Source organism: Hippopotamus amphibius, chromosome 1, assembly GCF_030028045.1.
Source record: "Hippopotamus amphibius kiboko isolate mHipAmp2 chromosome 1, mHipAmp2.hap2, whole genome shotgun sequence".
In the NCBI taxonomy this organism is placed as follows: Eukaryota; Metazoa; Chordata; class Mammalia; order Artiodactyla; family Hippopotamidae; genus Hippopotamus; species Hippopotamus amphibius.
The window spans coordinates 112,888,328-112,915,264 of NC_080186.1; the positions used below are offsets into that span (position 1 = coordinate 112,888,328).

General features: G+C 43.0%; 3 non-coding genes across 3 annotated transcripts; 1 reads left to right on the forward strand and 2 right to left on the reverse strand.

The window, feature by feature from the left end:
- Positions 1–12,295: 12,295 nt before the first annotated feature.
- On the reverse strand, positions 12,296–12,369 carry TRNAN-GUU (transfer RNA asparagine (anticodon GUU)). The gene has a single exon. It is a non-coding gene; the product is annotated as a tRNA-Asn (tRNA).
- Positions 12,370–16,770: 4,401 nt separating this feature from the next.
- Positions 16,771–16,934, forward strand: LOC130841955 (U1 spliceosomal RNA). Its single transcript, XR_009050312.1, has one exon. It is a non-coding gene; the product is annotated as a U1 spliceosomal RNA (small nuclear RNA).
- Positions 16,935–25,193: 8,259 nt separating this feature from the next.
- On the reverse strand, positions 25,194–25,264 carry TRNAG-CCC (transfer RNA glycine (anticodon CCC)). The gene has a single exon. It is a non-coding gene; the product is annotated as a tRNA-Gly (tRNA).
- Positions 25,265–26,937: the final 1,673 nt, after the last annotated feature.

Consider the following 26,937-nt stretch of genomic DNA (forward strand, 5'->3'; position numbering starts at 1 on the left):
GACTTGGAATCAAAGTTTCCTTTTAAGTCTTTTCAGGTAGATTCCCTACATGGTTGAGTTTTGCTGTCATTTCAGCAGTGATCTCACCCACTTTGCCCTTATCATTTAAATCAGATAAGAGAAAGCCCTAATTAGTAGAGTGTTGGTGGACATAATAGAAATATTTTGAAATTAAAAGAAAGCTGGAGTAGCAATACTCATATCAGATAAAGTAGACCTTAAAATAAACACTGTTACAAGAGATAAGGAAGGACACTACATAGTGATCAAAGTATCACTATGTAGTGTCCATATATCCAAGAAGAAGATATAACAATTGTAAATATTTATGCACCCAACATAGGAGCATCTCAATACATAAGGCAAATGCTAACAGCCATAAAAGCAGAAATCAACAGTAACACAATAATAGTAGGGGACTTTAACATCCCACTTACACCAATGGACAGATCACCCAATCAGAAAATAAACAAGGAAACACAAGCTTTAAATGATACAATAGACCAGATAGATTTAATTGATATATATAGGACATTCCACCCAAAGTGGCAGACTATACTTTCTTCTCAATTGCACATGGAACATTCTTCAGGATAGATCACATCTTGGGTCACAAATTAAGCCTTGGAAAAATTAAGAAAATTGAAATAGTATCAAGCATCTTTTTTGACCACAATGCTATGAGATTAGAAATCAATTATAGGAAAAAAAACTGTAAAAAACACACATACATGGAGGCTAAACAATGCACTACTAAATAACCAAGCAATCACTGAAGAAATCAAAGAAGAAATTTAAAAATACATAGAAATAAATGACAAAGAAAACACAATGACCCAAAACCTATGGGACGCAGCAAAAGCAGTTCTAAGAGGGAAGTTTATAGCAATTCAATCTCACCTCAAGAAACAAGAAAAATCTCAAATAAACAATCTAGCCATACACCTGAAGCAACTAGAGAAAGAAGAACAAAGAAAACCCAAAATCAGTAGAAGGAAAGAAATCATAAAGATCAGAGCAGAAATAAATGAAATTGAAATGAAGAAAACAATAGCAAAGATCAATAAAACTAAAAGTTAATTCTTTGAGAAGATAAACAAAATTGATAAACCTTTAGCCAGACTCATCAGGAAAAAAAGGGAGAGGACACAAATCAATAAAATTAGAAATGAAAAAGGAGAAATCACAACTGACACTACAGAAATACAAAGGATCATAAGAGACTACTATAAACAACTATATGCCAATAAAATGGACAATCTCAAAGATATGGACAAATTCTTGGAAAGGTACAACTTTCCAAGATTGAATCAGGAAGAATTAGAAAATATAAACAGACCTATCACAAGTAATGAAATTGAAACTGTAATAAAAAACCTTCCAACAAACAAAAGCCCAGGACCAGATGGCTTCACAGGTGAATTCTATCAAACATTTAGAGATGAGCTAACACCTATTCTTCTCAAACTCTTCCAAAAAATTGCAGAGGGAGGAACACTCCCAAATTTGTTCTACGAGGCCACCATCACCCTGATACCAAAACCAGACAAAGATATCACAAAAAAAGAAAATTACAGACCAATATCACTGATGTACATAGATGCAAAAATCCTCAAAAAAATACTAGCAAACAGAATCCAACAACACATTAAAAGGATCATACACCATAATAAAGTACAGATTACCCATGGAATGCAAGGATTCTTCAATATATGCAAATCAACCAATGTGATACACCATATTAACAAAATGAAGGATAAAAACCACATGATCATCTCAATAGATGCAGAAAAACATTGTGACAAAATTCAACACCCATTTATGATAAAAAAAAAAAAAACTCTCCAGAAAATGGGCATAGAGGGAACCTACCTCAACATAATAAAGGCCATATGTGAGAAACCCACAGCAAACATTATTCTCAATGGTGAAAAACTGAAAGCATTCCCACTAAGGTCAGGCATAAGACAAGGATGTCCACTTTCACCACTCTTATTCAATATAGTTTTGGAAGTCCTAGCCACAGCAATCAGAGAAGAAAAAGAAATAAAAGGAATCCAAACTGGAAAAGAAGAAGTAAAACTGTCACTGTTTGCAGATGATATGATACTATACATAGAAAAATCCTAAAGATGCTACCAGAAAACTACTTGAACTAATCAATAAATTTGGAAATGTTGCAGGATACAAAATTATTGCACAGAAATCTCTTGCATTCCTATACACTAACAATGTAAAATCAGGAAAAGAAATTAAGGAAACAATCCCCTTTACCATCACAACAAAAAGAATACAATACCTAGGCATAAACCTACATAAGGATACAAAACACTTGTATTCAGAAAACTATAAAACACTGATGAAAGAAATCAAAGGTGACATGAATAGATGGAGAAATATACCATGTTCTTGGATTGGAAGAATCAATATTGTGAAAATGACTATACTACCCAAAGTAATCTACAGATTCAGTGCAACCCCTATCAAATTACAGATGGCATTCTTCACAGAATTAGAACAAAAAATTTTACAATTTGTTTGGAAACACAAAAGACCCCAAATAGCCAAAGCAATCTTGAGAAAGAAAAATGGAGCTGGAGGAATCAGACTCCCTGACTTCAGACTATACTACAAAGCTACAGTAATTAAGACACTATGGTACTGGCACAAAACCAGAAATATAGATCAATGGTACAGGATAGAAAGCCCAGAGATAAACCCACACATATATGGTCACCTAATTTATGACAAAGAAAGCAAGAACATACAATGGAGAAAAGACAACCTCTTCAATAAGTGGTGCTGGGAACACTGGACAGCTACATGTAAAAGAATGAAACTAGAACACTACTTAACACCATACACAAAAATAAACTCAAAATGGATTAAAGATCTAAATGTAAGACTGGACACTATAAAAATGTTAGAGGAAAACATAGGCAGAAGACTCTATGACATAAATCATAGCAAGATCCTTCTTGATCCACCTCCCAGAATAATGGAAATAAAAACAAAAATAAACAAATGGGACCTAATGAAACTTAAAAGCTTTTGTACAGCAAAAGAAACCATAAACAACACAAAAAGACAACCCTCAGAATGGGAGAAAATATTTGTAAATGAAGTAACTGACAAAGGATTAATCTCCAAAATACAAAAGCAGCTCATGCAGCTCAATATCAAAAAAAAAAAAAAAAAAAAAAAAAAACCAAACAACCCAGTCCAAAAATGAGTGGAAGACCTAAATAGACATTTCTCCAAGGAAGACATACAGATGGCCAACAAACACATGAAAAGACGTTCAACATCACTAATCATTAGAGAAATGCAAATCAGAACCACAATGAGGTATCACCTCAGACTGGTCGGAATGGCCATCATCAAAAAATCTAGAAACAATAAATGCTGGAGAAGGTGTGGAGAAAAGGGAACCCTCCTGCACTGTTGGTGGGAATGTAAATTGATACAGCCACTATGGAGAACAGTATGGAGGTTCCTTAAAAAACTAAAAATGGAACTACCATATGACCCAGCAATCCCACTACTGGACATATACCTGGAGAAAACCATAATTCAAAAAGATGCATATACCACAATGTTCACTGCAGCATTATTTACAATAGCCAGGACATGGAAGCAAGCTAAATGTCCATCGACAGATGAATAGATAAAGAAGATGTGGCCCACATATACAATGGAATATTACTCAGCCATAAAAAGGAATGAAATTGAGCTATTTTTGTAGTGAGGTGGATGGACCTAGAGTGTGTCATACAGAGTGAAGTAAATCAGAAAGAGAAAAATAAATATGGTATACTAACACATATATATGGAATCTAGAAAAATGGTACTGATGAACCTAGCAGCAGGGTAGGAATAGAGATGCAGATGCAGAGAATGAACTTGAGGACACCAGGGGGAGGGAAAGCTGGGACGTAGTGAGAAAGCAGCATTGACATATACACATTACCAAATGTAAAATGGGTGGCTAGTGGGAAGCTACCACAGAGCACAGGGAGATAAGCTCGGTGCTTTGTGAAGACCTATAGGGGTGGGATAGGGAGGTTGGGAGGGAGGCTGAAGAGGGAGGGGATATGGGGATATATGTATACATGTAGCTGATTCACTTTGTTGTACAGCAGAAAGTGACACAATACTGTAAAGCAATTATACTCCAATAAAGATAAAAAATAAATAAAAAATAAAGCTCTGGAAATTAGGGCTAAAATTTGCCCTCAAAGTAGTTTTCTTATATTGGCAGAATTTGGTTCTTTGTAATTGTGTATTCTTGGAAGGCAGGCTTGGCGTGCTCCAAACTTGTTTCCAACTCTTGCTTAGTTCAGTGAGCTTAGATCTATCTCCAAGGTTCCTTTGGAGTCCAAGGATGCAAGATGTCTCTTATATTTCTTGTATTTTCAAACATGACCATTCTGAAAAGAGTACATTAATGTCCTAAAAAAAAAAAATGATTCTACCCAGTTCTTGAGTGAACACTTTTCACATTGAGGCAACCTCTCCACTGTAGTGTCCCCACTCCTTCCTGAATTCAGTGCTTCCTGCTGTGTCCAAATTTAGGGCGTGCGATGTCCAAAATTTGACTGGATTCTATGCTAGGAGCAATATCTCCAGAAAGAATTAAGACAGTGCTTCAGCTAAATGAGAGCTCAGCACTCCATAGGCTCCTGCTTTAGGGCTGTATTGCCTTTCCCTGGAAGCAAGGGCCCAGAATTTTCACATCCTGGATTCAGAATCCACATCTCAGTCAGGACTCCTGATTTGAGGACTCCTTGGACCCTGGATCTCCCGGAAGCTGTAGGAGCTAGGGGACGTGCGCAGATTAGAGGCATGAGAGAGCTCCTTGCAAGCCAAGAACAGTGGGACTTCTCCTCTCCCCCACCTTTTCCTTCCCCTTCATTACATTGCTCTGCCAGGTCAGTTCTCTCAAGCTCCAGTGCCTCTTGATTGCTTTTCCCTCAGAAATAGATTCTTCTAGCTCTTGTCCTTTACCTTTGTTCTATTTGATTAAATTTCAAGTCTAACACTTCAACCAGGCCTTCATATTTTAAACAGTTCCCTAGCCAAGGCTGAAGGTCTCAGGGCATTTGGCTGCTTTAAAGTGGTGAATATCTTTTCCAAGGCAGCCCCTGATTACATGCTTGAATTGGACAGAACACCAGCCATGAAGCCAAGTGTCAACTAATCATATCACTAGGCCACGACCTAGTGCACAGCCAAGATCCAGGAAACACAGACTACCATGTTGACTCTGTCTCTTCTTTTGACTTTAGATTCTTTGTTTTGATGTAGATAATGCTGTTTTCTAAGGGGGCAATTGTGTATCTACCTTTCCAATATCTGCATCATCTATTTCCCTGTCTTTTATTTATTTTCATGTGTGTGTATGTGTTTATTTATGCTGATCTACAGGTCATCAAGTGAGATATTTTACTCAGGATTAAGGAAAGCATAAAAAACAGAGACGCTTCCTTAAGACAACTAAAGTTTGTTCCCTTGGTTGGTCCTTCTTACAGGAAAGTATCTCAGATGGAAAGCAGGCAGAAACTGCTTTTGTGAGAGACTTTCATGTATCCTTTTTCTCAGGGGTGTTTATGGAAGGGCAAGGAAAAAAAATCAAGTGTGTCCTTAGATTCCTCTGGGATCCTGGATATAGAAGCTTGGTCACTACCCCATGTTGGGGAGAGGCACAGCTGAATATGACCCACAGATCAGGATACTTCGGACTGGAGCCAGGACCATTTAAGACCAGGACAGGAGAAGACCAAGCACCATTGTTACTTGGTTGTTAAAGCATGGATTCAGTAATTAAATGTTAAATAATCTAAATATATGAAAGTCACTTAACAGTTCCAGGGTGATTTTAGAGTAGAACAATATTGTGTACTGCCAGAAACTTATCTTACTAACTGCCAGATTCTCAAAAAAGAGAGATATCCCAAAATATCTAAAAAAGATTTAATGAGGTTATCTTTTATTTTTTAAAAAAAAGACTAAGCACCATTATTACAAGGCAACCACCTACCTGGCAGCAGTGATGCAGAGAATTCTGGAAAGCTTTTGAGAATCATCCCCTCCCTTTGAGGGGATAATTTTCCACCTGCTCCCCTCATCTTCTCACCACAGGAAAGATTCTTCACCTTTTTGTCAAGTCAGAATCTTTACAGTGTTTACATTGTAGGAATGTAAAATGATGCAACTACTATAGAAAAAGAGTATGGAGATTCCTCAAAAAATTAAGACTAGGATTGTCATATGACCCAGCTATTCCACTTCTGGGTATTTATCCAGAAAATATAAAGCCCCTCATTGGAATAGATATATATATGTACCCATATGTACATCAAAGCATAATTTACAATAGCCAAGATAACGGAAACAACCCAAATGCCCATCAACAGATGAATGGATAAAGAAGATTGGGCATACATACGCAATGGATCACTACTCAGCCTTTAAAAAAAAAAATCTTGCCATTTGCTACAATATGGATGGACTTCAGGGTATTGTGCTAAGTGAAATAAGTCATGCAAATAAAGACAAATACCATGTGATTTCACTCATATGCGGAATTTAAAAGAAAATTTAAATGAATGAACAAACCAAATTATACAAAAACAAACACATAGGTACAGAGAGTAGAGTAATGGTTCCCAGAGGGGAGGGAGGAGGAGGGAGGGGGAAGTGAGTAAACTAATTTGTTATAAACAAACAAACAAACAAAAATCCTAACAGGACACAGAAGGCCAGGCAAGAACCAAGGAGGCAGCTGCACTTTCCTGAAGGGTCTTTCCCAAGGTAGGTGGTTCCAGCACCCAATTTGACTCAAGACCCCACAGCCCACCAAAGCAACCAAGCAGAGTCCACAGGTCCTGGGGGGATACCAGCATACCCTTGATCCTCCTACAGGCCCAAGGCGTGCCTGGCCTGCACTATCAGGAGGAGCCAAATAAATTTCCACCTGAAGCTCCTTACAGCTTTCGGAGAATGCAGCAAGAGGGGCCTCCTCTCCAGGACAAAATCTTCCCCTGGCCTTGGAGGGCAGGTACCGCAGAAGCTGGTTTTGAGGAACACGTTAAAGGAAGGGAGCAACAGTGGCCCAAACAGTGACCTCCAGCTGAGTTGTCAGCAAGTTATTCTCAAATGGTGTAGCAAATCATGTACCTGGGGAGAGAGTGAGAAAGCAAACGTGGGGAAAGTTAACTGGTGCATTTAGGTGAAGAATACATGCTGTTACTTTTCTTGCAAATGTTCGCAGCTGTCAAAGTTTTTTGTGTTTTTCTTTTTAAAGGAGTAATTGGTACTCAAGTCCCAAGTTCTCTTTAAATAGACACTGAAAGTGAGACTTTAGGTTTCTGAAATGAAGGAAGGAGTGGAGGCAAGGGGCTGCCCGGGCTGCTTCTCACATCTCCCCTCTCCCAGCTTGGGAAATGCCTTGGAGCCTGGGGCCCGACCTTACTGGCCTAAGGGCCCTGTGCAGAGACTTTACTGCATCTGGACTTTGGGGACCATCACTCTTCTGCGGAAGAAGTAAAGGTGGCTGAGTGTTAACACCGCAAAAGCAGAGATTTCCTGACCGGGAATCGAACCCAGGCTGTAACAATGAAAGTGCCAAATCCTAGCCACTAGGCCACTGGAGAGTTACACATTCAGCGTTTGTAAGTGATAACAGGAACCCTGAAAGGGGCTGCAGAGGCTGTTCATCACATCCCCCCTTCTCCCAGCCTGGGAGCCAGGCGCTCAACCTCATTGGCTTAAAGATTCAGTACAGAGACTCTACTGCATATGGACCTTGGGGCACCTCCCACTTGTGGGGACGGAGTGAAGATTGCTGAGCGAGGAGATTCCTCAAATGAACAACAAAAAAAAGAAAAGGCAAAAAGTAAAGACACAAACCGGCGCTAGGCGTTTTCTGAGCTGGAATCGAACCCGGGCCGCAGCGATGAAAGCGCCGAATCCTAGCCACTAGACCACCAAGGAACCGGGTTACAACGCTTTGTAAAAGATCATAGGACACCTACAATGAGTGTGCGCTATCTCCCGCCCTCCCGTGCCGAGAGTCGCGCATCCCTCCAAGGAACTGTACCCGGAGAACGTTCCCTCCTGCTTTCTGAAAAAGAGGAGCCCCACACGTTTAAGGCCGAGCGCTCTGCGGGACAGGGCACGCGCCCGCGGGATGCCCCGTCTGGGCCGCCCCTCACAACTGCCCTGGAGACGCGCCTTTGCCCGGCGACCCGCTGTGGAGAGGAGGCCGCTGGCGCGGGGGCGGGAGACACGCGAGGGGAGGCAAGCTGGCTGAGACCCCGGGATCCCCAACACCATAGAAGGCTCCCGGCGGATGCAGGAACGGGGACGGCTGGAGGGAAAACGCTTTCCAACAAGGCTCCGCGCCCAGACCTGGATTCCGGGTCTTCCCCCCACAACCTGCTGCGCCTGCCGTTCTCCCGCCTCGGATGACGCCAACTCCAGCTCCCTTAGGCTCAGACCACGAGTCGTCTCTGACGCAGCGTTTTCCTCAGACCCCACAGCCAGTTAGTTAGGACTTGGCGTTTGCTTCTCGGTCCATGTCGACTTTGGCCTACACTTCGGCCTCCTTTTGGCGGCTCTGGATTTGGGCGAACGACTCTGCTGACAAAGGCGGGGCGATCAGTGTAACGCTCGGCTCCCTCACCCGAACCTCGGATGGTGTGTGGGGGGCGTTGGGCGGCCGTTGCGCTTTTCCTGGGCTGCGTCCCTCTTCTGGGCGCGTCCTCGAGGGCAGGGGCAGAGCCGGGTCCCCTCAGCGCGCTCCTCTCGCCGGCTCTGGAGCCCCGCGCCTTCCTTTGCGGCTGCAGGGAGGCTCCAGGGGCCGCCTTACCCGGTATGCGGGCCGCGGCGGCGCGGGTGTGTTTGTGGAAACCAGAGACAGACAGACAGACAGACATTACCTTAAAGTCTTTCAGCAAAAAGAAAATCTGCCTGCTGGCCGTGTGCTGTGAGGTGCACACGAAAATCCCTCCAGACACCGGCTTTTGGGGAAAACCGCCTTTCCCTCTTTGTCGTCCTAGGTTAAATAAAATTCGCTCTCCATGCCCTGTTGAACTGGAAAATTATAAAACGCAAATAGGAGACGTTTCAGACACTGTAAAAGGTAAAACAAAACTGTTCCTCAAGCAGAATCTCCAGTACGGTGAGGGAGGGATGAACAACCGTGAGATCTGCGTGGACGGCGCCTGGGTCCTCCGCGGCTTGCTGCTGCGCCCGCTCTTCAAACTGATTCAATGCAGGCCGGGAAGCGAGGCTGCGTGGCTGTTCGATACTTTCCAACAGACGTGGGCCGCCAGCCTTTGCTACGGTTCCTGCTAAACGTGAAAGTGTAGTCTTGGACTTAAACTAGACGCCTAGAGTAAGCCACAGCGGCAGGAACGGAGGAAGCCCCTTTGCCGCGGAGGACGCCACAGAAGCGCTGAGGCGAAAGGGCTCGTGAGGAAAGAGCGCGCGGGTCGGGCGCTTCGGCGCAGAGAGGGGGGCGGGCGGAGCGGTTGCCGAGTGGGAGTCGAAGCAGCGCTCGTTTCCCAGAGCCCAGAGCCCTGACCGCCGGCGCCCTGAGAAGGGCCACCGAGGCGCGGGTCCGCGGTGCGGGAGGGCCGGCGTCTACATTGCTGGGCGTCCGCGTCGCCTGGGGCTCAGAGGCACCTAATCCCAGGCTCCTGCGGCTTCCGGGAGCTGGGGAGTCAGCGGGGGCGACCCCTGCCCTCGGGTGCGTAGCTGAGGAACTGGAGACCCTGCGTGGGATGTGGGAGCCCGAAGCTAGACTCTGGTGGCCCCAGGGACCTCGCTCCGGAGGAGGTGACGAACCCTAAGCTAACGCCTCTCAGGAGCTGCAGTGTACCGGCCTGAGAGATCGCAGGTGCTCCCAGGATCCTTTTCCTTTAAAATGCTTTGGCGGGCCGGTCGTGGCAACACATACATGTCTTGAATGTTTCTGTGGACACTTGCGACACCGTGGTTTCTGTAGTGTAGTGGTTATCACGTTCCCCTAACTCGCAAAAGGTCCCCGGTTCGAAACCAAACGGACACGGCTTCGTTTTTTTCCAAACTTACATTCACATTTAAAAAGCAAACATGGGGCGAGTGGAATGGGTTGTGGCAGAATGTGTAGCTGCGTTTTTCTCTCCCCAAACCCAGGGTGAGTTCGGTTACTACCTGAAGCCGACAGAGCAATAGGAACCAGCCCTCCTTTCTCTGCTCACAGTCACTTTGGAGACCAGGCCACAGGCATTCCAAGGAGGGCACAGGAGAAGGCTGACTTCAGGTTATCTTTACATCTGGAAATCCTCTCACCTTTACTTCAGGCGCCTAGATCTCTACACGCTGACACATTATATCTCTGAAAACCAAGAAATGCATCCCTGTGAAGCAACCTTGGCTTTCCCTCACCCCAGCACACTTGTGGAAACAATTTGATTTGCGTGACAGAAGAAAAGAGAACGAATTCAAGTCTGCATCGGGGTCTTGAGCCAAAGACACGAAGATAAATAATTTCAGGCTCCACAAATTGAGCTGGTCGCCGAGGGAAAGAAGCCAGTACACGTGTATTATCAAGAGGCTCTGGAGGCAGGTGAGAGATTAGGAAGTGGACAGATCCGTTCATCACCCGCTGGGAACCAAGTCTGCCCCTGACTCATAAGGAAACAGGTTCAGAAAGAGAGCATGACTGGCTCTGCTGCACAGAGCGCTAAAGCTAGAGTAGATGGAACCCAGCCTGGAACCTTGTGGCCTGGCCTCAGAGCCCAAAGCTTTGCCCAGGTGGAGAGTGATGAAAGGTGATGAGCAGTGGAACAAAGGCTGGGAGCTCGCACAGCTGCTTTCAGCCATGGGCTATAGGAATCGCCTTTTTCCTGCTCTGTGCTTCTCTGATATCTAACCTTTACTGGGGTCAACTGCCTTAGTTCTTCTGGGGTTTTGGAACATATTCCTCCATCACCTCATTTTGCCTAATGTGTTGTTGTCGTTTTTTTTTTTTTCTATGTGTCTGGTAGGTTGGTTACATTTCCTGACCTTGGAGAAGTGGCCATTTGTAGGGGACTTCCTGTGGGTCCCAGCAGCCCAGCAACCCACTACCCTCTCATCACCAGATCTACATGCTCTAGGGGTGAACTGTCTGTGGCCTGCATGGGTCCTTCTGTTGTGGCTGGCTGACTACAGGTAGCCAGACTACAGATAGTCTGATAGGATTAGCTGGCCCCAGTCTCTTTGGTTGCCAGGCCCTGCCTTGTTTGGAATCTGCAGCCGCTAGATGGCACTTTCAGGTCAAGAGGCAGCTGGCTGTTGAACCCCTGGGGGCGGGGCTGGTGCTGGCTCCCAGGTGGGTGAAGCCAGATGCTAGGGCTAGTACTGGCCCACTGGTGAGCAGAGCAGGTCCTGGGGTTTGGCTGCAAGGCCCAGCAGTCCCAGAGCTGGTGTCAGACTGCCCTGGTGGGTGGGGCTGGTTCCTGACAGAGCTGACTGTGGGTGATTCTGGTATCTGGTCACTTCTATTGGCCTACTAGTGGGTGGGGCCAGGGCCCAGCCAGTCCCAGGGCTGGTGAAAACATGGGACAGTTTAAAGAAAAGTAATAACCTTGGATTATTGTTACTTGGATTGTTTTTACTTGGATGGTTATAAACCTTGGGTTTATAACATGCAGAGTAAAATGCATGGCAACAAAAGCATAAAGGCAGGCAAGGGGAGAAATGTGAAGAGGTATGACTCACTTGAAGGCCAGCTGTGGTAAGTTACAGATGTATGCTGTAAAGCCTAAAGCAATTGCTGAAATAACAAGACTTACAGCTAATAAGTCAACAAAGGCTAGAAAATGGAATCATATACACAACCATATATAATCTATGATACATCAGTTGCTCTTCTGGCATTCTGCCCTTTGGATGTGTACAAGAATGATGACTGCAGCATTATTTGTAACAATAAAAGCATAGAACCAAAGTAATTTCAAAAGTATATGCAAAGGGGTAAATAAATACTAGTACAAACAATGGAAGAAACTTCATTGTTTACAGAACTCACAGGGTAATGATGCGTCTACTCTTTTGAGAATTCCTCAATTCCCAGTGACCTGTTTCCCCCCTGAGCTCTTCTCCGAGGGTCTATGGTGATTTGGGCTTAGTTAGATCCTCCTGTTGTGCACAAAATACAGGGGGCAGGAATATAGTAGTGGAGGAGGCTGGCTGGGCCTTAAAGGAAGAGGGTGTGTAGAAAACAGTAACCACTGAATCCCCTCATCCTAAAGCAGGAAAGATGCGTCTCTGGGTGGGCTTGAACCACCAACCTTTCGGTTAACAGCCGAACGCGCTAACCGATTGCGCCACAGAGACACCTCAACTTTTTACTTTTTTCCTTCCCCCTCTCCGGGCACCCCATCCCCACAGAGAGCAAGCACGCTTTCCACTCTTTGCCGAGGCATCAGTCTTTAAAAGTAGGACAACCAAAAAAAAAAAGAAAGAAAGAAAGAAAAAATAAATAAATAAGAGCAGGACAGTTGTACCGGCTCCAAAACCCTGGAAAACCGGAGAAACCCGTGGGAAAGCCGTGCGTCGAACGATTCCGAAGGCAGAAGGGCAGCCGGGCGTCCCCGCCGCTCCAAGCTCCACACCCGCCGTGAACGCCAGGTGGGCTCCCTAACGGCTCCCTGTTTGCTCCGCCTTCACCCGACCATCTGCGCCGCAGGTTTAGTAGGGGTGGTCGGTATGGCTGCAACGGGGGAAAAGGATCAGGTCAAAAGAGGAAACGTGAAAAGGAGCGAAAGAAAGCAGAGGCGTGGATGAGACAACGAGACCTCCCAGGTAAGCCTATGAGGAGGCTTGAGCCAGATCCTGAGAGATAAAAATTGCTTTTATTAAGTAGCAGAATGGGGAGGCAGAATCGGAGAAGAGCGTGAAAAAGAAAAGCACCAACTTCCATAAGTGTCCAAAAATTGAACAGCAAAAACAGTGTGAATATATTTACCTTCAAAAAATTACGAATTGGGAGATTGGGATTGCCATATATACATTACTAATAAGAAAAAATATCAAATTGTACACTTTAAATATATGCAGCTTATTGTATGTCAATTATATCTCAATAAACGTTTTTTTCTTGAAAATGAAAATTTAATAATTTTCATTATTACTGTTTACTTAAAGTCCTTAACATTCATTGCGATCAGAGGGAAAGAATGTCAGTTTTTTAATTCACAACTAAACTAAGCAAATAAAATAAATAACACAATTTTAAAATTTTTTAAAGAAAGTTTTATAAGGAGTTGGAACACTCCAGGTTACTGGTGGACTATAAGAACCGCGCGGCCAATTGCCTCTTTTAACTTGTGGGGCCTTTTGAGGGAATACTGATCTGAACCCAACATTGGCCTGTATGATGCTTTATCACAATTCGACAGAATATTTTGGAGATTGTGTTATCCCTAATCGTTTTCATTAAAGAATAATTTCTGAAATATTTTCATTTTCAAATGTGATACCTATCATGGAAGATATTTATAATCTAGTTTTTTTTTGGTTTTTTTTTGTTTTTTTTTTTCATTTATTACTTTTTTAGGGGGGTACACCAAGTTCAATCATCTGTTTTTATACACACATCCCCGTATTCCCTCCCTCCCTCGACTCCCCCCCCACCATCCCTCGAGTCCCCCCCATCCTCCCCCTCCCAGTCCTCTAAGGCATCTTCCATCCTCGAGTTGAACACCCTTTGTTATACAACAACTTCCCACTGGCTATCTATTTTACAGCTGGTAGTATATATATGTCTGTGCTACTCTCTCGCTTCGTCTCAGCTTCCCCTTCACCCCCCGCCCCCTCCCAAACCTCGAGTTCTCCAGTCCATTCTCTGCCTCTGCGTCCTTATTCTTGTCACTGAGTTCATCAGTACCATTTTTAGATTCCGTATATGTGAGTTAGCATACAATATTTGCCTTTCTCTTTCTGACTTACTTCACTCTGTATGACAGACTGTAGTTCTATCCACCTCATTACATATAGCTCCATCTCATCCCTTTTTATAGCTGAGTAATATTCCATTGTATATATATGCCACATCTTCTTTATCCATTCATTTGTTGATGGGCATTTCGGTTGCTTCCATGTCCTGGCTATTGTAAATAGTGCTGCAGTAAACATTATGGTACATGTTTCTTTAGGGATTATGGTTTTCTTTGGGTATATGCCCAGTAGTGGGATGACTGGATCATATGGTAGTTCTATTTGTAGTTTTTTAAGGAACCTCCAAATTGTTTTCCATAGTGGCTGTACCAACTTACAGTCCCACCAACAGTGCAGGAGAGTTCCCTTTTCTCCACACCCTCGCCAACATTTGTTGTTTCCAGATTTTGTGATGATGGCCATTCTGATCAGTGTGAGGTGATACATCATTGTGGCTTTGACTTGCATTTGTCTGATGATGAGTGATGTTGAGCATCTTTTCATGTGTTTGTTGGCCATCTGTATGTCTTCTTTGGAGAAATGTCTATTTAGGTCTTCTGTCCATTTGTGGATTGGGTTATTTGCTTTTTTGGTATTAAGCTTCATGAGCTGCTTGTATATTTTGGAGGTTAATCCTTTGTCCGTTGTTTCATAGGCAACTATTTTTTCCCACTCTGAGGGTTGCCTTCTAGTCTTGTTTATGGTTTCTTTTGCTGTGCAAAAGCTTTTAAGTTTCATGAGGTCCCATTTGTTTCAATAAACGTTCTTTAAAAAAAATTATGGGAAGTTCAGCGGCTGCCAGCCAGCCTGTGGAGCATCATGACCGTCTGTTGGTTAATACTATGTGGTGGCTGCAGCAATCTCAGCATAATCCGAGCTATAGCAGGGTGGTGTCTGTGACTGGTCTCTCCGTTTGCTTTTAATGCCAGCACCAGCTACGCCCCTTAAGAAGTGGTCAGAGAGCAGAGTATACCGCTGGCCACATAGTGCACACAGTCAGAAGAGGAGTAAATCTGCCGGTGGCCTTCTCTTACTATTGAGCAGAAAAGGTCTCTAAGAGTGAAAGTGAGCCTCTCAAGGAGTCTTGTCTGTACATTCCACTAATAATAATGCCGTCATTACCGTTTTTCTGCTAAAGATAATTCAGGTATCAGTGTTTTTGTTTGTTTTTACTAAATGAAAATGAGGCTTTATGAGTTTACAATCAAATGCAAACTAGTTATCATCTACACCAGCCTGTCTCCATCCATCATCCAACAATTTTTATGGGAACAGTGTCATTGAGCTACAGTTCACATAGACTTAAAAGCACAAATCTTTAAAGCAGTTTCTTTTTAATTTTTAGCAAATGAAACCATTACCCAGATCAAGTTATAGAATATTGCCATCATCCCAGAAATGTCCGTTGAGCCCCTTTCCAGGCATTTCCTACCTTCTCTTGGTTAATCACTATTTTGAGGTCTACTGCCGCGATTACTATTGCCTGCTATTGAAATTCAAGTAAATGAATGTATATTTTTTGTATCTGGCTTTTAAAATATCAACACTATGTTCATTAAACATATCCATATTATTTTGTGTTTCACTTAATTTTGGTATTATTGGAGTAATTTTGGTGTTATTGGAGTAATTTTGGTGTTATTTGTTGATGAATATTCTTGGTTTTTTGATGAATATTCCATACCAATCTTTTTGTATACTTGTGCATTCATAGGGGTACTGCAACTGCAGAATCATGGAGTAGGAACAAGAGTAACTTTATTAGAAATTGACAGATAGTATGCTAGAATAGTTTCAAACCAGCAACTATTGTTGCAATTGCTCCAGCATTCTTGTCAGCATTGGTGTACTAATTCCTTTTTTTTATTGGAATATAATTGCTTTACACTCTTGTACCAGTTTTTGAGGTACACCAAAGTCAATCAGCTGTATTTATACACATACTCCATATTCCCTTCCTCCCTCGACTCCCCCCCCCCCCCCATCCCGGCCCTCTAAGGCATCATCCATCATTGAGTTGATCTCCCTCTGTTATACAGCAACTTCCCGCTGGCTATCTATTATACAGGTGGAAGTATATATATGTCTATACTATTCCCTCACTTCATCCCAGCTTCCCCTTTACTCCCCACCCCCCCATACTAATTCCTTTAAATATAGCCATGTTGGAGGAGGATGTGAAATGATATCTCCTTATAGTATTAATGTGCATTTCCCTAATGAATAAAAATGTCAAGAATATTTTCTTATAACTTTTGGTCATTAAGATATCTTCCTTTGTAATCCAGGAAGACCCTGGCTTAGCCTTCCCAGAAGGAACAGGAATCGAGAGGTCCATCACCACGGTGCAGGTGGATCCTCCCCAGGCGTCTCTCTGAGACAGAGACCCAGATCGAGGTGTTTGGAGGGGCAACAGGTGCAGATCCAATGACTGGAACAGCATCAGAGCACCCGCCCAGCCTCCCAGGCCTTTGCCATCTCCACCCACTTGTCAGTTGAGCGAGGGCAGAGAACTGTCAGTTGAGACAGCGTAGTGGCTGTGGGTTGGTCTGTGTTGGAGCCGCTGCTGAAAGGTGGTCAGTGTTGTGGACTGTGCTGAGAGTTCTGGGGGGGGCGGGGGGCGGGGGCGAAGAGGGGGAGGGGAGGGTTGGGGAGATTTGGGAGAGGAGGTCTTCACTTGAATTCCTTTGCATAAAGCTGTTTAGAAAAACAGCCTGGGGCGGGTGGAAGGGAGGGTGGCGACCCTGAGTGAACCTTGGAGGGGTGGGAGGCTGCACTGTGCCTGCGGGGTATGTGCCCCTAGTTACCTGGCAGGAGAGATGCCATAATCACGATGGTGGTTTTCCCAGCGCGACGCTTGCCCATTGCACTCAGGGCTTGCTGACTTCATAGATTTCCCCAAATGCGGGAAACTTGACCTCCGAATTTGTGCCAGTAGGGGTATGCATTTGCGCTCTCCGCTGATTTCCCTCAGCGTGTGGCAGGCGAGTTCTCTTCCATGGTGCCTCACTGCGCTCCGGGGGCTCAGGTCCAGAGCAAGAGGCGCCCCACACCCAGGGCTCCAACCCACATCTTCCCGGCTTTCCTATTTTGGACCAAAGTGTATGGATGGGCCCTGTTTTTTGTTTCAAGCTTTCTGTCTGCAGGCTGGCCGGCAGGCATCAGCCAGAGAGAAACCACATGGCGGGGGTGGTGGGAAAGCGTGGGAGAAGTCCCCCAAAGGCCTCGAGCTCCACAGTCCCCTTGGGGCCAGATCGGAAGTAGGCACCCCTTCCAGGAACAAGGAGGCCAGAGGCCTGCTTTCTCAAGGAAGCTCTGGGGGCCAGAGCGCTGTATCCCTGCGCGGGGTTGGCCAACCTCTTTGGCCTGTCACCCGGCTTTTCCTTCTCCTTTCTCCCATTCCACCCCAGCTGCCTTCTTGGGGACAGTAAGCTGTTCCCTGTCACCCCCAGCCCACGGTAATGACCCAGCCCCACCTCCAGTGCTTGTGGAGGGAGTTGAATCAAAGTTTCCTAACAACGGGAGGAGAGAGAACCTGCGGCGGCAGGAGGCAACCCGTTTCTTTGCTGATTCTTTTGGCTCAGCCCGTTGAGGGGCCCGGCTTAGGGGCCTGGAATCTTCCCTCCTCCCTGAGGGGCCTGGGTCGCGCGGCTCACGGAACCGGCCAGGTTGGCGTCTCCCCCGCTGCTCCTCAGGGAACAGCACGAAATCCTGCGGGCTCCACTGTTACCCAGAAGAGGTATCCGGGAAATGATCCAGCAGAAGCCCGGACTCTGCTCAGTGGACCACTTCGGAACGACGCTTCTCTTGGCCGGTCCTTGAGAGGAGAAATCATCTAGGACGAGGCGTTCTTAGCGTCTTGTCTCAACAAGAGCGAAGGAGAGTGATTCCTCCAAGAAGATGGCAGTTCTGTGGTTGCAGAGACTCTTGTGGAGCAAGAGTGCCCTCTCCCCACCAGGGTTAACCAGCTGCTTCAGCCTCCTTCTCCCCCTCTTCCTCCTCTTTTCCTCCCTCCCCTGTCGTTTTCCATCTTGGTGTTCCTCGAGTGCTTATCTTCCTTTTGTGCCTCGGAACCTCTCACCCTCTACCACAGATTACACATTTTCTTGAGCTTCAAATAAGGAAATGTATGTAAGGGTGCCACAAATGCTCAAAAATTTTGATCTCATTATTTTATCAGTAGCATCATCTGAATCATCAGGATTGTCTAACTCCCTTTTTAACAATTGCATTTTCATTGTCTGAATATATTAATGCACACTTAAATGTTACATAATTGTTGAATAATAAATTGCTTCTGATATTTTAGTATCAAAAATAATGCTGCAGAGAGTTCTTACCTATAAATCCTTGGCAATTCTGTAGGATAGACACTGTCCTTTTTTCCACCCTGTAGCCAACCTGTCAGTGTTAAATATCTTTAACAAAAATTTGCCAACAATCAAATCCTTGGGGCCAATTGCCTTAGCTTGTCTCAGTTCAAGGACTCTAGGCAATTGGCACAATACCCTGGATTAGCTAGAATGGAGAATTTTTTCTCACTCTCTTCTGTTTTATTTGTCTCCTTTCTTCTGTTCTTAGGTAACAACATCCTAATAAAATGGTTGGCAATGACATAAGTATATTACTGTTTCTTGGGGAATGTTAGTGCTTCCACTGTTCACATGCTGGTCTACTCAATTTGTGCTTGGAGCCAGGAGGAAGAGCTCTTCCAAGGGCCCCACTCTGGCCCTTTTCTGGCTGTGCCTTCTTCCATTAGGCAAGGACCATGTGGAGCGAGGAGGACATTCCCACATGGAGCCCATGTCCTCCCTCTCCCATAGGCCTATCAAATGTACAAAGAACCCAATCCAAGAATCCCTTGCTCAAGAGTCTTTAAACCCATGTGTAGAGATTGTGGATCTTTCTTCCTTGAATTGTCAAACTGAGGGCAGAGTGTACTTTTGTTTGTTTGTACTCAAACCTAGGGCTTATAGGCAGTGTGGTATCAAGAGACCTCTTTTTAGGGAGAACTAGTGGATGCAGTATGGATGTGTTGGAGGTGCAAAACACAATCTGGTTCCAGCAGGCCAGTAGGCAAGTGGTGATGGAGATTCTCACCATGCTTCCTTTTCCTGGTGTGTCACTCCAAAAAGTAGAGGAATTCTAAAATCCTATACATTCAGGTGATTATAAAGATATAGTTTTCAAAGTAAGAGAATACAATCTACTTCAATTTCAATGGAGAGATTTTTTTTTTTTAAAGCTTGATCAGTAGCTTTAAAAAAGACCCAAGATAGATGCCAAGCTTGTCACTAACATTTACAGGTGCCTGTTCAAAAAATAAAAACAGTGGCATCAAAGCCGCTTACACTCTGAGGTTGGATTGTCTAGTTAGCTTATTTCATATTCTGTTCCAGGGGGCCATGAGTACAAGAAAAATAGAAGGCAAGTTTTAGTCCCAGAATAACTTGGAAAGCCTTATAGGAGGTCCTCACTACATTAAGATGGGATTCCAATGTCTTAAGCCTTCAGGGGTAAGTGTCATCCCATCTAGTCCTGCCCCTTCAATCCCCAGGGCTCTTTGGACAAGGCACCCTTGCATCCACAAACAGTATAAGGAATAAGAATGTTTTAAAAGTTCCTGAGAAATTGTGACCACAGACTTGACCTCTAGCAAATTTAGCCTTGAGTACATGTAGCCTGGGTAGTCTGGGAAACCATAAGACATCAACTTGGTGTGTTGTTTCCCAGCTGGTAACAAACCCCAAGAGCCTATTAGAGAACATATTCAGAGGAAAACATATTCATCCTAGGGCTGTAGAGGTATCCACAAATAACATTTCAAGAGAATCAACTAGTATCTAGAATTCAGTTATAAACTATGAGAACAAAATCTCATGTATTTGGAATTTTAGAAACAGTCTACCAATCCTTGTATCAAAGCAGATGTGAAAATTAGAAAATATTCCAAATCAAACAAAACTGAAAATACTATCTATATGCAGAAGGTGCTGCTAAACCAGTCTTTAGAGGACAATACACAGATTTAACTGTAAATTATGAAAATCAAGGCTGATTGCTGAAGAGCTAAATCTCCATCTCATAAAGTTACAAAAAGAATAACAACAACAACAACAAAAGCAATTAGGGGCAGAAATTATATAGAAAGGCAGGAATTTTAAAATTAGAAATAAATATGCAAAAGAGAAAATATAAATGGTTGTCTCTTTGAAAAGACTACTAAAACTGATAAAACTGTTAAGAGGGAAGAAGGAAGTCATGGCTGCTGAACTTGTAGACATAAGGAAACAAGAAGTGAATCTCATAAACACATATATGCCAACAAATTAAAATTTTTAGCGGAACTGAACATATTCCAATAACGATTTGGGGGGGGGGGGGCAGGAATGAACCAGTCCTACAAGCATTAACTTTTTTAAAAATCAGAATTAAAAAATCTTCCTGCAAAGAAAGCCCCAGGACCAAAAAAGTTCATTAGAAGAAATGACTCCCAAGCAAATAAATTCCAAAAGAATTAAAAGATGGCATATTTTCTCCAACTTATTTTATGAGTTTAGATTGAAACCAAAGCCCTAAAAAAGGCAATGTAAAAACAGAAATTATAGGTCTGTCTTATTGCTGAGTATAGCTGTAATTTAAAACAAACAAACAAACAAACAACTGAATCAAACAATGTATTAAAAAAGTATATATTGTGACAAAATTGGGCTTATCCTGGAAAACAGTTGACTATCATTAGAAAATAAATTAATCTAATTTACCACATTAACAATGTAAGGGAGAAAAATAATAATCACTAAAACACAGAACAGGGCTTCCTAGGTGGCGCAGGGGTTGATAATCCGCCTGCCAATGCAGGGGACATAAATTCAATCCCTGCTCCAGGAAGATCTCACATGCCGCGGAGCAACTAAGCCTGTGCGCCAATAAAAAATAAAAATAAAACACAGAACAGGTACGTTTGAAAAAATTCACCATCGATTTACTATTTTTTAAAAGTTTAGCATAATAGTATAGAAGAGAACAGACCTAATCTGCTAACAGGTAATTTCAAAAATGAAAACAAAAGAAACACACAAAAAACCTTCAGCAAACATAGTTGATGATAAAATACTGCCTTTCCGCCTCCCCCCCACCCTTACCAATCAGGAACCATCAGGAGTCAGACAAATAGACCTCACTCTGACCACATCTTTTCACCACTGTGATGAAGTTCTTAGCCATTGAGGAAAGTCAAGAGAAAAAAAGAAACGGTATAAGACGTGAGGATGACCAAAAAACAAACAACCTTGATTGGGTTGCTTTGGTTAAAAATGGGTTGAAGACCTAAATAGACATTACTCCAAAGAAGACAGGCAGATGGCCAACAGGCACATGAAAAGATGCTCAACATCACTAATTATTAGAGAAATGCAAATCAAAACTACAATGAGATATCACCTCGCACCAGTTAGAATGGGCATCATTGGAAAATCTACAAACAAAAAATGCTGGAGAGGGTGTGAAGAAAGGGGAATGCTTTTCCCCTTGTGGGGAAAGGGAACCCTCTTGCACCAGTGGTGGGAATGTAAACTGATACAGCCACTATGGAGAACAGTATGGAGGTTCCTTAAAAAACTAAAAGTAGAGCTACCATATCTAGCAATCCCACTCCTGGGCATATATCTGGAGAAAAACATGGTTTAAAAGGATACATGCATCCCAATGTTCATTGCAGCATTAGTTACAATTGCCAAAATATGGAAGCAACCTAAGTGTCCATCAGCAGATGAATGGATAAGGAAGATGTGGTACAAATGTACAGTGGAATATCACTCAGTCATTAAAAAGAATGAAATAATGCCGTTTGCAGCAACATGGATGGACCTAGAGATTATTATACTAAGTGAAGTAAGTCAGACAGAGAAAGACAAATATAATTTGATATCACTTATACGCAGAATCTTTTTTTTAACTTTTTATTTTTTTATTTTTTAGAATAAACTGCATATATTTAGAGTGTACAATTTGGTATCCCAGTCTCCCAGTTTGTTCCCCCCCAATCCTCCCCACTTTCCCCACTTGGTGTCCATATGTTTGTTTTCTACATCTGTGTCTCTATTTCTGCCTTGCAAACCGGTTGATTTGTACCATTTTTCTATAGTCCACATATATGTGTTAATATACAATATTTGTTTTTCTCTTTCTGACTCACTTCACTCTGTATGACAGTCTATAGGTCCATCCATGTCTCTACAAATGTCCCAGTTTCATTGCTTTTTACAGCTGAGTAATATTCCATTGTATGTATGTACCATATCTTCTTTATCCATTCCTCTGTTGATGGGCATTTAGGTTACTTCCATGTCCTGGTTATTGTAAATAGTGCTGCAGTGAATATTGGAGTGCATGTATCTTTTTGAATTATGGTGTTCTCTGGGTATATGCCCAGTAGTGGGATTGCTGGGTCATATGGTAGTTCTATTTTTAGTTTTTAAAGGAACCTCCACACTGTTTTCCACAGTGGCTGTATCAATTTACATTCCCACCAGCAATGCAAAAGCGTTCCTTTTTCTCCACACCCTCTCCAGCATTTACTGTTTGTAGATTTTCTGATGATGGCCATTCTAACTGATGTGAGGTGATACCTCATTGTAGTTTTGCTTTGCATTTCTCTACTAATTAGTGATGTTGAGCAGCTTTTCATGTGCCTCTTGGCCATCTGTATGTCTTCTTTGGAGAAATGCCTATTTAGGTCTTCTGCCCATTTTTTGATTGGGTTGTTTAAAAAAAGATACAGATGAACTTATTTACAAAACAGAAACAGACTCACAGACTTAGAGAATGAACTTATGGCTACCAGGGGGAAGGGGTGGGGGAGGGGTAGATTGGGAGTTTGGGATTGACATGTACACACCTGAAAAAAAAAGTGAAGATGAAAAATGAATACTATAAGTGTTCATGTATATGAATGATAAATTACTAGGATTATTAAGAAAATCGAGTTTATTTGGTACATATAAAATTTAAAAATCAGAGAAACTGGGCTAAATTAAGGGTTCAAGAAACAAAGTCATTAAAAACATTGCAAATATTCAACATTTGTAACATACAGTTCAATCACATGCACTTGGGAGCCGATGGGGGAATGAAATGCAACCCCTACCTCTACCATAACCAGAATCATTTCAGTGTGGATTAAGTACCTAAATATCTAATGAAACTTAAAATGATTTTAGTTGATATTGTATAGCAGGATATTTCCATGATCTCAAGTGTAAGCTAGGATTTTCAAAATAAGACAGTCTCTTAATGAAGAAACATCAATTTGAATACATCAAGCATCTCTGTTCATCAAAATACAGAATAAAGAGTAAAAAGACAAGTCACAACTTGAGCAAATGTATCTGCAGTTAGCATAATTAACTGGTACTGAAGATATTTAATGAATTCTTACAAAACAAGAAGAAACAGACAGACAGACCTATAGGAAAATTAACAAGGTCTTGGGGGGGGGGCAACCCTTATAAGAGAAAATCCAAGTGGCTAATAAACATGTATTCATGCTCAAATTCATTACCAATAAGGGGCATTAAAAGGGAAACCCAAATGAGATAACATTACAGATTGGTGAAGAAGAAGATAGGAAGAGAAGAAAGAGGAGAAGGAGGAAGAGGAGAGGGGTAGGGATGGGAGAGGTGGAGGGAGAGGAGGAGGTGAATGAGGAAAAATAGGAGAAGTGGGGAGGAGGAGGGGCAGAGGAGGAGGGAGGAGGAGGAGAAGAAGAAGAGAAAGAAAGAGGAAGAAAGAGAAGAAGAAAGTGGGGGGGTGGGGAATGAGGTAGGTTATTACCTGTTAAAGCTTGGGAGGAATTGAGGAATTGCCATCCTTTTATACTCAAAATGTAGAAAAACAATTTCAGAATATGGAAACTCCTGAAAATGAATGCCATGTTTTTCTTTAAAACAGAAGGGGGCGGGCGTGGGGGAACCTCCTGAAATGTCTTTTTTTTTTTTTTTTAAATATTTATTTATTTATTTATTTAATTGGCTGTGTTGGGTCTTTTTTTGCTGTGCGGGGGCTTTCTTTTTAGTTGCGGTGAGTGGGGGCTACTCTTCGTTGTGGTGCGCGGACTCCTCATTGCCATGGCTTCTCTTGTTGCGGAGCACGGCCTCCAGGCGCATGGGCTTCAGTAGTTGCAGCACATGGGCGCAATAGTTGTGGCTCACCGGCTCTAAAGCGCAGGCTCAATAGTTGTGGCGCACGGGCTTAGTTGCTCAATGCCATTGATCTTTGATTTTAAACTACTGTTAGGTGGGGGATCCTCCACAGATTTTGGGGTGAAAATTAATCACTCCTAGTCTCAACGCAGCCACACCCCTAGTACCCTCAACTTGGAACCATTTCTAAGGAACCTCCAAGAGGTATAAAATAAAATTGGGTAAACATATCCCAGATTAGGTAGCTCATTTTCCCTTAAAATATTATACATATAATTTCAGGCTAACATCTGTTGACACACGTTGCCAGGTACACGGGATCCTTCCTGGAACACCGATGGGCCCACGGGACACGCAGAGGCCGAGGTGGCTGACGATGTTAAAGTCAGCACAGTGTCCGGTGCCCAGACTTGAGAGGCCTCTCGCCAGCTCTGCGCAAGGCCCCCTCTCCGCATCTCCCCTCCTGTCCACTGGGATTCCTCCCCACATGCCTTTCTTTTCTTTGGCCCCTGGCGCCGCGCGGGGCACTGGGTGTCTGCCGGGCTCCGCAGCTGCCCTCCGTCTGGGACCTTCCTCTCTTGATTCTCGCTCCCTGGCGAGACGTGGCTCAGCCGTCAATCCAAGGTCCAGAGCGCGAACCAGCGAACTGATGGCTTTTTGCGTTCCTAGGATATTCCAGGAGAAAAACTGAAAGTAACAAGTCCAAATATTCTAAATAGCAGGCCCTCCAGAAACACTTGCAAGTTGAAAGGTACGAACCCAAGAACAAGGTGGTTGCTGCGCTTCAAGTCAAATGCTACTCCACATACCCAACACTCAGCGAAGCCCCAGTTTAGCTAGATTCCTTATAGTCTTTGCTCGGAACTGCTGAGGATTTTAGTTCTCATTTTCCTACTCCTGGTGGCCATTTCCTAGTCCCGGTGGCCAGAGCCATGGAATACTCGGACTTGACTGTGCACCAGGCAAAAGAGGAAGTAAGCGTGGAAAGTCGCAGAGGGAAGCGAAACTAACTACAAATTTTGCATTGGCCGGGAATCGAACCCGGGTCTCCCGCGTGGGAGGCGAGAATTCTACCACTGAACCACCAATGCCACTGTCGACTGCCGCTTCTGACAGCTCCCTAGAAAGAATCTCCAGAGCAATCGCGGGACTGGCGGCAGGGAAACAAAAAAGTTCTAAAATAGGCTTACACCTTTGTCTTTGGAAGACCGAGCTCACAGACTGATAGGCATTCGAAACAAAGCCTTGCGAAGGAGACACCCAATCAGGCAATAGCATGAAGTGGGGACAGTCAAATGAAAATATAAAAATATCGGTTTTGTCAGCTCAGTTCACAAGTCTGATAAAGGCCCTTTCCAACCACAGAACAGAACTCTGCAGAAAAACATCAGAAATCCATCCAGATTTCTTGTTTATGACCCTAAACTTTCAACTGTCAACCTCACATTTTTACCTTAGAGAGTCTGAGAAAATGATATAACTTGCTAGGTTAGGCAAGTAAAATTCTTTATTTTTTTGAATTAAAAATTTTTAATTTATTTTTAAGACTTTTAAATATACAATTTTAAAGGTTACTTTCCAGTTACAGTTATTACAAATTATTGGCTGTATTCACCATGTTGTACAATACATCCTTGAGCTTGTCTTACACCCAATAGTTTGAACTTCCCACACCCCCACCCACACGTTGCCTCTCCCTCATCACTGGTAACCAGTAGTTTGTTCTTTGTATCTGTCTGCTTCTTTTTTGTTATATTTACTAGTTTGTTGTATTTTTTATATTCCACATGTAAGTGATACCATACAGTATTTGTCTTTCTCTGACTAATTTCACTTAGCATAATGCCCTCCAAGTCCATCCATGAGCTGCAAATGGCAAAATTTCATTCTTTCTATGGCTGAATAGTATATATATACGTATATACATACCACATCTTCTTTATCATCTGTTGATGAACACTTAGGTTGCTCCCATACCTTGGCAATTGTAAATATTGCTGCCATGAACATTGGGCTGCACGTATCTTTTCAAATTAGAGTTTTTGTTTCTTTCGGATATATACCCAGGAGTAGAATTGTTGGGTCTAAAATTCTAATCCAGGGAAGAGATAAGAAACAGAAGCAAAATTAGACTGGAAATAGAAGAAAAAAGGGCCAGAATCAAAACAGAGATAATGAAGAAACACATTGGTTAATGGAGTTAGTTCTTTATAACTGTTTTTTGTACAAAAATAATGAGTCAGTCTTGTAACCGTTATGACAATAATGTGTCTACTTCTTAAGGTGTTCAAAGCATTTGGATGGATATGTGACATATCATAACCATTAAAAGAGTAATTAATATTAAGTTTGCAATCAATGTTTGCTTATATAGGAGAATCTAATCTCCTAAATTGGACTCCATGTTGTGCTGAGTTTTAGCATTTGTAACTCTGAGGTGCATATGAGGTGAGGCTTTGGTGCTTTGGTTACACAAGGAGCAGACCTGTTTTTAGAAAAGTAATGATGGGTTGAAATGTTAACATATTGATCCTCTGATGAAATTGAAATACGGAGAGACTGCTTTCCCAAATTTTCCCTGGGGAAATTACACTGAAGAAGGGGGGGGGTTCCCCCACATGTTGGGGCTTAGGAATCTTTATGACTTTTTGAAAGATAGGAGCTGCAGACATGCAGTCATGCTTCTGTTGCTGAGAAGCAGAGCTAGGTGGAGGCTGTCATAAACTTGAGCTCAATAAGGAAAAGACCATCACCTTGACCTTGA